This window comes from Schistocerca serialis, chromosome 1 (assembly GCF_023864345.2).
Source record: "Schistocerca serialis cubense isolate TAMUIC-IGC-003099 chromosome 1, iqSchSeri2.2, whole genome shotgun sequence".
Classification (NCBI taxonomy): domain Eukaryota; kingdom Metazoa; phylum Arthropoda; class Insecta; order Orthoptera; family Acrididae; genus Schistocerca; species Schistocerca serialis.
Genome location: NC_064638.1, coordinates 117,694,502 through 117,706,597, shown reverse-complemented (window position 1 = coordinate 117,706,597; position 12,096 = coordinate 117,694,502). Strand labels below are relative to the sequence as shown.

General features: G+C 41.0%; 1 protein-coding gene across 2 annotated transcripts in view; it reads left to right on the top strand.

Moving 5' to 3' along the window:
• The window catches only part of LOC126463418 (gamma-butyrobetaine dioxygenase-like), a 200,870-nt gene that overhangs the window by 187,384 nt on the left and 1,390 nt on the right, over positions 1 to 12,096 (top strand). The window lies entirely within an intron of this gene.

The window sequence follows — 12,096 nt, the reverse complement described above, 5'->3', positions numbered from 1 at the left end:
ACTGTATGCAACCCATTAAGTCCAAAAGTGCGAGAATGACAAACAACCAGTTCCCGTGAGCATTCTTGCATGCGCTAATGCCATGTGACAACATTAGTGCAACCTTCGACTGACCCGACTGAATTTTCTTTGATGGAAGAACAGCAGAGGTTGCAGTGGAAGATGGATAGTTTTTGGTATATTACCAATGTTACGTTCCCTGTGGGTGATCCGTAACTCTACTATGTTTGATATCAGTAGAGTTATTTAATAAAATTTCTTGAGTCACCCTTCTTGATGTTTGCTGAGGTGAACCAACCACATTCCAGCAAACGTCAAAGGAATTTGTCTCCTTGTGTGTGGATGGGTGCTGAACGAGAGCGTTAACTGTCTTCCAAGCTACTTGAATGACATAAACAACTGAATTTTAAACTTACTCTATTCACATTTTTTGTTGCAGCATTATCTTTCATAACCAAGCGGATTATTCACAGATCTCCTTAAACATGTGTAGATTGTGTAAAAGCCAACAAGAAGTGTCTCACTGCATAAGCCAGTTCAACAGTCACTCGTCACAGCATCCCTTGTAGCCTTGACACTGGGGAGCAAGCAGTCCCTCACAGCAAGTGGACCCCCCCCCCCCCCGCCCCAGGTGGCTCGCCACTCTTTAGCAGGTTTGTGTTTGGCCACCACAGGGCCCCAGCTTTTGCAGCATCTTTTCCCTTCCATGCTGCATGTCTTTCCTCTTGATATTCTTTTTCCACTCCCTTGGGGAACATGTCTGGGGTGCTATTGGGAATGTTCTGCATTGTCCGTCGCTGACATAAGAACAGTTTGACCACAGTTTTTAGTGGGAGATTTTCTCACAGAGCCAATCATCTTCACAATCTGCCTCTACAAAATGTAAATGGAATGAGGTTAATGATTCAAAGACTCTTCCAGCTGCACCACTGTTCCTCATGGTTTCACGTAAATCTGTTTATTATTCAGAAAGGTGTTGATGCAATTGCTGGTCTTGTGAAATCCTGCTCTCGTTTACACTTTGCTTTTGGAGACTACTTCTGATTTTCAAGCAGAACAGCTGCTGGCTGCCTCACTCCTCCACAGCTATCTTGCTTGTGTCGAGGCCCACAGAACTGTGAATTCTTCCTGTGACATTATTTATACTAGGCTGCTCGAAGGTCTGATCGAGGCTGAAATCCAATCATACCTCTCTGATTAGGGTGTCATTACTGTCCATCAGGTGATAAATAAATGTCGTGTGACTAGGGCCTCCCATCGGGTAGACCATTCGCCGGGTGCAAGTCTTTCGATTTGACGCCACTTCAGCGACTTGCGTGTCGATGGGGATGAAATGATGGTGATTAGGACAACACAACACCAAGTCCCTGAGCGCAGAAAATCTCTGACCCAGTGGGGAATCGAACCTGGGCCCTTATGATTGACATTCTGTCACGCTGACCGCTCAGCTACCGGGGGCGGACCATCAGGTGATGAAAAAGATAGATTCATCCTTAGTGCCCACCCGCACTCTTTTTGTCACATTTGATGGAGTGGTGCTTCCATCCAAGATCAAAGCAGGCTATGAAATTATCGCAGTCCATTCATACATTCTGACCCCAATGTGCTGCTACCAGTGCCCTCGTTTAAACCAAACTAGAACTTCTTGTCAACACCCAGCCAACTGTGTAACCTGTGGTGGGGATGTGCACGAGGGCGATTGTCCGCCTCCCTCTCCCTGCTGTATCAACTGCAATGGCGGCAAAGCCACCTCCTCTCGGGATTGTCCCATGTATCTTGATGAGCAGGCTGTCCAGGAGATCCAGGTGAAGGAAAAAGTGCCTTACCCAGTCACTCGCAAGTTATTGGCTAGTTGCAAACTTTGCGTTCTCCTGTCTGGAACTTATAGTTCTATTCTGCTACCTCTTGTTCCATGAAGGACATGGCCAAACAGACGTGCAACCTCAAATTCAGTTCTGAGGTTGTGAAACTGCCCAGTGTCAAGGTAGCATAGCCATCCCCTTGTCCAGCTCTGCAACAAGCCATCAATCTCTCGTACCAAGGGCAAAGCCACCAGCTACACAACCAGTAGGCCAGAAAGTACGGAAGTACTCCTGTGAAGACTTCCTATGTCTCTCCAGCCAACCAACAGCTGAGTCTTCCTCTGAAAACTGTAAAGGCTTGAAGAAGTCCAACAAAGGCAAACGGTCCTCTCCTTTGCCATCTAGAACATCTTGTTCAACAGTTTTGCCACATGATAGCCTGGCTGGCCTCAATGTCATCGGTGCGCACCACCAACAATTTTTCTGTGTTGGACTCCACAGACTGATAGCACAAGCAAGCCGATGCTTCTGTGGACCTCATGGAGAAGGATCTTGCTGCTTCTGCACTCTGTAGCAGTGAGTCTTCGCAGGCTGTCACTCGGCAGCCACTGAGGTGACACCCCTTCATTTCTGCCCCACCATGACTCTCCTCCAATCAGACATTTGCCACAGTGTCCCCTTCAGGAAATAAAATTGCATCCTAAAGACTGCTTAGAGCTTTCACATTTCCTCCCGGTTTGTTTTGACCTTCCCCCTGAGGTCAGCATTCTATCTCATGGCGGCATCACGCTCTTCATATGGGACGACGTTCATAGTCAACCCATCTCCCAGACTACCCATCTTCAAGCTGTTGCAGTTCACCTTTTCATCCCTCACTTGAATTTTTCCGTCCATCATTCAGTGTCACAAGGGCAGACTTCCTTCAGCTTATTGAGCAGCTACCTCCACCATTTCTGCTACTAGGTGACTTTAATGTGCAGAACCTCTCAGAGAGGTGCTGTCTTGGCTGATCTTAATAATCAGCTTAACCTCTTCTGCCTTAACACTGGGGCACCCACATTCCTTTCTGACTCCTAAGACACCTCTTCCCATTTGCACCTATCCTTCTGCGCTGCTCAGCTTGCCCATCATCTTGAGTTGTCCATTCTTTCTGACACCTACTTGAGTGACCATTCCCCATACATTTGCTGGCTCCTACCCCAACTCTGTGCACACCCAAATGGGAGCTTACTAAGTCTGGCTGGTGGCTTTACTCCTCCCTGACAATCTTCAAAGAACAAGATTTCCCCAGTTGTGCTGACCAGGTGGAATATCTTACCAATGTTTTTCTTAATGTTGCAGAGCATTTCATTCCTCACACTTCCCCTTTGCCACGTCGCATTCCAGTCCCTTGGTGGACTGAGGCATGCCGCAACACAATTCATGTGCAGAGACGTGTTCTCCACCTTTTTAACCACCACCCTACCATGGCAAACTGCATGCATTATAAACAAATTTGTGCAAAGTGTCATTGCGTTCTTCAGGATAGCAAAAAAGCTAACTGGATTTCATTCACTAGTTCTTTTAACAGTTCCACCCCTTCCTCTGTCATGTGGGCCAACCTCCAAAGGCCCTCTGGGACCAATCCATTCGCCAATTTCTGGCCTGACAGTAGCAGACAATGTCATTGTTGACCCTACTGCTATCTCCAACACCTTGGGTCACCATTTTGTGGAAATTTTGAGCTCTTCCTACTATCTCCATGCCTTCCTTCATTGGAAATTAGCCGAGGAGGTTCGGGTGATACCTTTCTCTTCTCAGAATCATGAGTGCTACAATGCCACCTTTACTATGATGGAGCTATATCATTCTCTCTGTTCATCCTGATCCTCTGACCCAGGGCTAGACGCTGTCCACATTCAGATGTTGAAGCACATAATATGTACAGTTGCATCTGGGCACAGAGCATGTTTCCCGGAAGGAAAGATGGTAAGGACAAAACCTTCCTTCTAGCTACCTCCCCATCTCTCTCACCAGTTGTGTTTCCAAGGTGATGGAATGTGTGAATCATGCCCGGCTGGTATCGTGCCTCAAGTCTTGCATTTTACTAATGACTGCACAGTGTGGATTTCGAGTGTGCCACTGTGCAGTTGACCAGCTCATTACTTTGTCCACTCATATCATAAATGGTTTTTTGTGGAAATACCAGACTGTGGCTGTGTTTTTTGATTTGGAGAAGGTCTATGACACCTGCTGGAGAACTGGTAGCCTCCATATTCTCTACACATGGAGCTTCCATGGCCACCTGACGCGTTTCCTTCAGGAATGTTTAAAAGACTGATTTTTCCTTGTTGGACACCTTTGTCCAGGAAACACGTGTGCCTCAGGGTTCCGTCCTGAGCGATATCCACTTTGCTATCGCCATTAACCCTTTAAGGATCCGTCTCCCACCCGGTATCTCCGGCTCCCTTTCCATTGGTGATTTTGCCATCTATTGCAGTTCTCCACAGACCTGTATTCTTGAGTGGGGTCTTCAGTGGCGTCTTGATTGTCTTTTCTCATGGAACATTGACAATAGCTTTTGTTTTTCCACTGACAAAACCATTTGTATGAATATCTGGCGGAGGAATTGCTTTCTTTCACTGTTTTTAAATCTTGGGCCTGTTGCTCTTCCGTTCGTTCAAACTACGAAATTCCTGAGCCTCATGCTCGATAGGAAACACTCTTGGTCCTCCCATGTATCTTACCTGGCAGGTATATGTGATGCCTCAATGTCCTACGCGTCCTCAATGGTACTTCTTGGGGTGCATATTAAACCACCCTCATCTGTTTGTACCGGTCCCTTGTCCATTTGAAACTAGACTATGGGTGCTTTGTTTATGCATCTGCACGTCCATCCTCTTGCACCATTTCAACACTATCCACAATTGTAGCATCCATTTGGCGACTGGTGCCTTTTACACTAGCCTGGTTAAGAGTCTGTATGCTGAAGCAGCTGAACTACCACTGTCCTATCAGCATGACTTTCTCCTCAGCAGGTATGCATGCTATTTGTCTGCCATGCATGGCCACCCATCCTGCATGGATGATTTCTTTGACCACTAGTATAGGGTGCATCTCTCTTTGTTATCTCTTGGAGTCCACTTTTGGCACTTGCTCCAGCAGCTTAACTTCATACTACCTGTAAAATTCCTGGTGGGTGTGAACCCTTCCCATCCTTGGCTTCATGCAGCAGCCCATGTTAACATTAGCCTTCATTTGCTTCCTAAGGACACCACTCCAGCCTTGCTCTAGCACTGTAAGTTTGCATGGAACTTTGCGATAGTACCTTTACGTATACTGATGGCTCTCAGACTGACTGTGGTGTCGGGTGTGCCTTCATCATCGGTGTCACAATTTTTCAATATTGACCTCTGACACACTGCTCAGTATTTACAGCTGAGCTCTTCACCCTGTACCAGGCCATGTAGTACATTCAGCAACCCAGACTTTTCAATTGCGTCCTCTGCTCAGACTCTCTCAGCGTCCTTCATAGTCTGTACACCACCCACCCCCTAGTGCAATGGGTCCAGGAAAAGTCACTTGCTCACTCTTGGTGGAGGCACTGTGATGTTTATGTGGGTTTCTGGTCATGTCAGTCTGGCAGGAAATGAGGCTGCTGACACCACTGCCAAGGCTGCAGTCCTTGTACCTCACCCCACTAGTTCCTGCATTCCCTCCAGTGATCTCTGTGTTGCCATCTGTCAGGAGGTGGTGTCACTCTGGCACTGCCGTTGGTCCTCCTGATATGGGAATAAGCTCCAGATCATTAAGCCTCTCCCAGTGGCTTGGACGACCTCCTCTCAGCCCTCCTGCTGGGAAGAGGTCATTTCAATTAGGTTGTGTATAGGGCACTGCCTTTTAAACCATCGTCATTTATTAAGTGGCGCTCCCCCAGCACTTTGTATACATTGTGCCCAAGTTTTAACTGTCCACCACTTCCTGATGGAATGCCCATTTCTTAACCATTTATGTTCCCGCTTGTGTTTGCTGTCTGAGTTATCGGCCATTTTTGCAAATGACGCGTGGGCTGTCAATCACGGTTTACTTCTTATCTGTCATAGCAATATGGCGAAGGCCAATTTTTAGTTCTGGACCTATGTTTCTGTATGGTGTCCTTTGTAGCCCTTTCTCCATTTTCCTGTTCTTAGCTGATTTCTCTTGTCTCAATTGGGATTGATGTATAGTCATTTTTTATCTCCTCTCTGTCTTCATATTCTATACTTCTGACTTGGGCACGTATGACCCCAGTTGTTATTGCACCCTAAAACAAAATGAACAACCAACAACAGGTGGAGACACTCGCTTGCTGCCCCATCTTGTGGATGTGGTGGGTTTACAATGTTCTCCCATCTACACATATCATAATAATATCCCCCCACCCCCACCCCATGCCCTGCGCTTACTACATCTTTGGTTGTCATAGAATCCTGGAAGTGGGACATATCATTTCATAAAAACGTCTGGTCACCCTTCATATCTGCCCACCAAGATGAAAGGTGTCATGTAAACCATTTTAATTAACTATCTACAACATCCTGCAACATGGCTATTTTATTTACTGTAACACTATTTACAATTAATGTCCCATTTGGCCTGTTCTGACATTTATTGCATAACTTAGAAAGTAGATGAGAGCTTAGCTCTTCTCTTTCAACTGCAATTCAGTAACTTTCACTTCTGTCTTTATTACTTGGAGCCCTTTTTTGTATTTACCAGGTGCACTGCTTTTGATCACATAGTTTCGTATATGTCACAACAACCACTTCTCAGTTTATATGACTGTAAACATTTCCACATACACAAACTTTCCTTTTAAGAATGAACGAGTGTTCTGCTCTCCATTTCAACATTACATCTGAAAATTACCTTTCACTGTAATTTTAGTCAGTTCATATGCATAATATTTCACTCTGCTGAGACTGTATTTCTTATTAAGTCATCTCACTCTTAACATACCTGTAACTTTATGCCTACAGTTGGTTTAGCCAATTATCTGTATATTTCCATTGTATCTGTCAACACACATTATGAAATCTTTTTGCCTTGGCACGTTACATTGATGACCATATACTGTGGCTCTCTTAAGCAAACAAGGTAGCCACTGCTACTTTGACTAAATGCTTAAATTTTTGTGTACCCATTTAGCTACATGCTAATCTGTAAATTTCATCTGTGATTGCTAAATTCAAATCCCAGACACTTGTAAAGTTAATGCTGTTGTCCTCCTTTGACACCAGCCAGGTAAGTCTCTTTGCATTGTACTAGTTTGGAGAACACTTCATGAAGAGAACAATTACTTCCTTCTACACCACTTTCTATGGGTAGGTACTTCTTAGTTAACTTTCAATTTAAGATGCCAGTGTTCCTTACAAATCTACTTCCCTAATAAGGGTCAAGTCATTCCTTCTGTGGATTCACCTGGCCTGGGTACTCTCCAATACAGTCATTATATCGGGTGCATGGCATCAGAAACACTCACCAATGTACAAAGCATCCTACCATTTTGCCCTATTCATTTAAATGAAGATGTTGCTCCTTAGCCTTTCAGCTATTCTTGGTCACTATTTACTTGCATTCTGATGCCCCTCTAAATTCACATACATGCCTACACTTCTTTTCATTTGGTATCCCAGTGCTGGTATTACAAAGAGGTTATTATTGATGTTACCATATTTCAGACCACTGATCATTGTAGGGGAGTGCTGTAACATCTGTAAAATCTTCACTACTAAATGCTACATTAAAATATTGTTGTTCTTATTCTAGATACTTTAACTTCTTCTAGCAGGAACATATTACCCCTTTTAAAACTTTAATGAGTAAATATGTACAAATCTTAATCTTTCATCCCTTCACGTTCATAAGTCATATTATAAAAGTACCCACAACTGACTACTCTTTGCCTAATTTCATTGCTTCAGTGATCAAACAATTGATACACTGAGCTGTTTCATCTTGCGTACATGTTTGCATGTCATGATGTTTTTCAGGGAGTGGTTTCCCTTCCTCATTCCTTCATTCAATTGATGTTGCTAACAAGTTTTCTGAACATCAGTGTAAATGAATGCCAGTTTGACATTTACTTTCTTCATTACTCATTTAATACACAACCCTGATGAAGTGATTGTAATATACATTACACAGTTGGGCCATTTTGCCCGTGAGAACTTGGTTTGACTTTAATCATACACTCTGTTGTGTGAAGCCAACGACTCTATTTAACAACTAAAGTTTCTGTTGCTACAGTTAAAAACATAACAAAACTTCTTACATTATGTAAATATTTAAACTCTGATAACTTTCTTCTTTCTTCTTATGACAATAAATAAACAAGTGTGTACACAAGACTGACTTCACTGCAGGTAAGTAATGAAAATAAATAAAATCATAAAAATCCAACTTACAGCTTTAAAATCAACCCTAGGCCTACCTTCAGTTTAATAACTGTTTAACTTGGCACTTGGATCCATAATGACTTTTGGGTGCTGTAAACACAATATTCGTTAGCCTCCTCCAGGGTCAGGAGAATACGCACACTTTAAGTCTCTTACTGCTTCTCTGCTAAACCATACATCTCACTTACATAGTGTAAAATACAAGTCACTCCATATGTCTATTGCTAATAAATTTCATTCTCCCAACCAACAGTAGTTCACATAGTAACTTAATAAATTCACATCCATAGGTTAAAGTATCTTTTAAATACTCATTGATGTTTACATAGATATTACTACAGAATTTAAATCCAGAACACACATGATTATCTCTACTGGCAAGCATACTCTCACACCTATCAGTGAACCCCAGTCTCAAATCTTCATCTCCGTGTTCATTATGAGTTAAATTTTTTATCATACTGAGGTTTATGATCATTGTACACTTTACTAAGCTCACTTGGACTTCTAAATTCCCTCTTAAAGGCCCCATTGAACTGAGGCAATATCTTAAAATTGTTCTGGTATTTGGAATCTCATTCCAGTTCTTCCCACAACTTTTGATACTAATTAGGGTTTTCTTCTATATCATACACAGAATTAAGTACATTGCTTGCAGATTCTACTTTTTCTTGTACTTTCTGTACTACTAATTTCCATGGACATTCCTCCACTCTACTCAATGTGTTCTGAGCACTCAGTATTTCATTAAATTCTCTACTCTGTTGTAACATCTCTACCCTCCTTTGCTTATCTGAGATTTGATCCTTTAATGTCAGAACCATCCATGATTGATTTCCTGTAAACAACATCCCAGATTTTTCCCATTCACTATCAGACACCTAAGTTTTCAGTGTCATATACTATAAGGAGGCATATGTGCAAATACTGATGCCAGCAGAGGAAATTTCTAAAACTGCTGCTATTAGCCCCTTTGGGCAATTTGAATTTTTATACATGCCTTTCAGACTGAGAAATATGGCACAAATGTGGCAGAGATTGATCAGCTCTGGACTGTACAAATTTTCATATGCTTTCCACACGTGGATGATGCACTCATTTTTTCTCCTTCACTACATGAGGTGAAGACCTTGAACAGGTCTGCAACAACCTGGAGTGGTTAGGTGTAACAGTGAACATGGAAAAACACCACTTATGACAATAGAAAGTAACATTTCTAGGTCATCCCATTTCATCAGGGGGCATGAGACCAACACAGGATAGGATTGAATTAATCAGCTAACACCTACATATGGCTTTTTAGTAATTTTAATTGTCACAAAAATATTATATTTATAATTATTGGCATGTTAATAACCAAACCCATACATTTTTTGTTGAACATGTATGCCTATTGTGATTTGCAAAATGCCTCATATGTGCAGTCGGGTAAGATACCCAGAACTACTTTGCACCTGGTTGCTTCAACCAGCAGACACAGAGACAAGCCTCATTTGACAGTTGACTTGCATAGCAGTGAGATCTTGTTAATGATTAATTTACTCTCAAATGGTCTGTCACAATGTGAATAAGGGTCTATTCATTCAATTACAAACAGCAAATAAAAACAGGAAAATATTGAAATAAAATGTGGTGACAAAGAGATATTGAGAGTTGAGTCTTCCAGATTCATGGCATTACAAATAAACAGCAACCTGAACTATCAGTTCACATCAGCAACCTATGTAAAAGACTGAATTCAGCAGCATTTGCCACTCGCTCAATTGCCTCTGTTTGTGACTTGGAAACAAAGCTGCATACCTAGGATATTTCCATTCACTTACGACATGTGGCATCATATTTTGGGGTAACCAGTCATAACCAAACAAAGTCTTTATTGCACAGAAAAGAGTCATCAGAATTATGTCTAGGGTGCACCCCAGATGCTCTTGCAGAAACTTATTAAAACAAGCTCGGGTTCCTCACCATGCCATCTCAGTACATTTTTTCCCTAATGTGCTTCGTCAACAATAATCATACAATTTGCAAAACAAACAGTGAATATCATGATCATGATATAAGTAGTAAACATGGTCTTCACAAAGATACAAAAATCTCAGCATGGTACAGAAAGGAGTACATTAGCAAGCATAAAAGTGTACAATAAACTTCAATTTCATGTTAAATCAGTGATTGAGGATATCACTAAATTCCAAAAACTGCTGAAACTTTATCTTTTCAATAGTTTTTGTATTCTTTACAGGAACGTTTTGATAGTGTGTAACAAACAATTAGTACAATGTGTTTAATTATAAGCATTCCTATAAGATCTGACTATGTAGCACTGGCATATCAACTGATGACAGAATGTATTCTATGTATATTAGAATGAAGGCTTATAATTTGTGTAATCATTATTACTACTGTAAACTGTGTTGTTGTTTCAACGCTTGAACCTCATGTATCTGTTAATATATGATTTAGTTTGTATGTCTCATGACTATTTAGATATGGTTATTACTGTAATAATCTGACATGTTCTACATCCTAGCAATACACTCATATCAGGATCTCTAGAACATGAAGATAAATAAAATAAAATAAATAAATAAAGTAACAAGAATGAAGAGTATAAGAGCGAATTTTTCGAAAATCACATTCTCAGAGTACAGTATAAAAGTTCATGCAAATGCACATATTTCTTCATTACCTTATTTTTAAAATGTCATACATGTGAAATAATATGACCAGTCTTTAAAAAAGATATACATTTAAAAAACATACACGAAATGAGTGTGGATTTGATCTAGTGATGTGCCAATTATGGAACTTGAACACTAACCACCTGATCAGTGCCATTTCAGGCTCAGAGTAACACTGCACCAGTACTTATTAAATGCATAATACTTCTCTTGCAATTTTCTCAAAATTGGCTAAGTAGTATGGCTTACTATTTGCACATTGTGTTGTCATAACTGACTACAGAAGTGCACAAAATCTGAAGTAAATCTGTGATCTACACTTCATGGCCGCCCCCTCAAAGGAACTACTGTTGTCATCGTTGTGTAGGGTCTTACATTATTACAAAGAAGCACAAGTTTATTTTAGTTCAGTTATTTGCTTATTCCATGGATCATAGTTGCTATTAACTGCCACACAATGTCACTGGTCATCCACTATCCTTCACAAATGAAGCCAAGCTTCTTTTGCATTTCGAAACACATTCAGCATGACCCTGTTAGAAAGTGGGATCAACTGGATTTTATTCTTGATTGGATACCTTGAATGCTTCCATTCTCTGGACCTGTAATTTATCTCTGGGGTATATGGATGGGCATTATTCCCTTTGCCCAATCAGAATACAGAAGACAAAAAATAGTTCTGTTTTAACAAAGAAGCTGTTATGTATTTAGTCTTGTTCTTTGAGGTCTTATGACAGATGTCTTCTTCCTGGTTAAACATCTGTATCTCTTATTTCATGATTTAGGACAATTTCCTACAACTTTCCAGTTTACTCAAATGCCACAGTTATTGCCTATATAGCCACAAGTAATGTAAATCTTCTCTAAATAATTCAATCAAATTTTTACCATCATCATTTGCTTATCCTATTATCTTTTGTAATTAAAACCTCTACCTGTCCTGCTAATTTTATTTGATTTCACTTTTTATGTTTCATCAGTTGTTGAAGGAAAAAACGCATTTAACAGACTGAAAGTATTTAGTCGTGGATATCTTAATAAGTCAAATTGTAATGAACCTAGAGAGAGAGAGAGAGAGAGAGAGAGAGAGAGAGAGAGAGAGAGAGAGAGACAACACAGAAGTTTATTAAAGCTAAAGATCTGCTATTTAGAAGGAGACTGTCGATTCTTCCTGTTTGGTTAGGATTTAAAATTTCA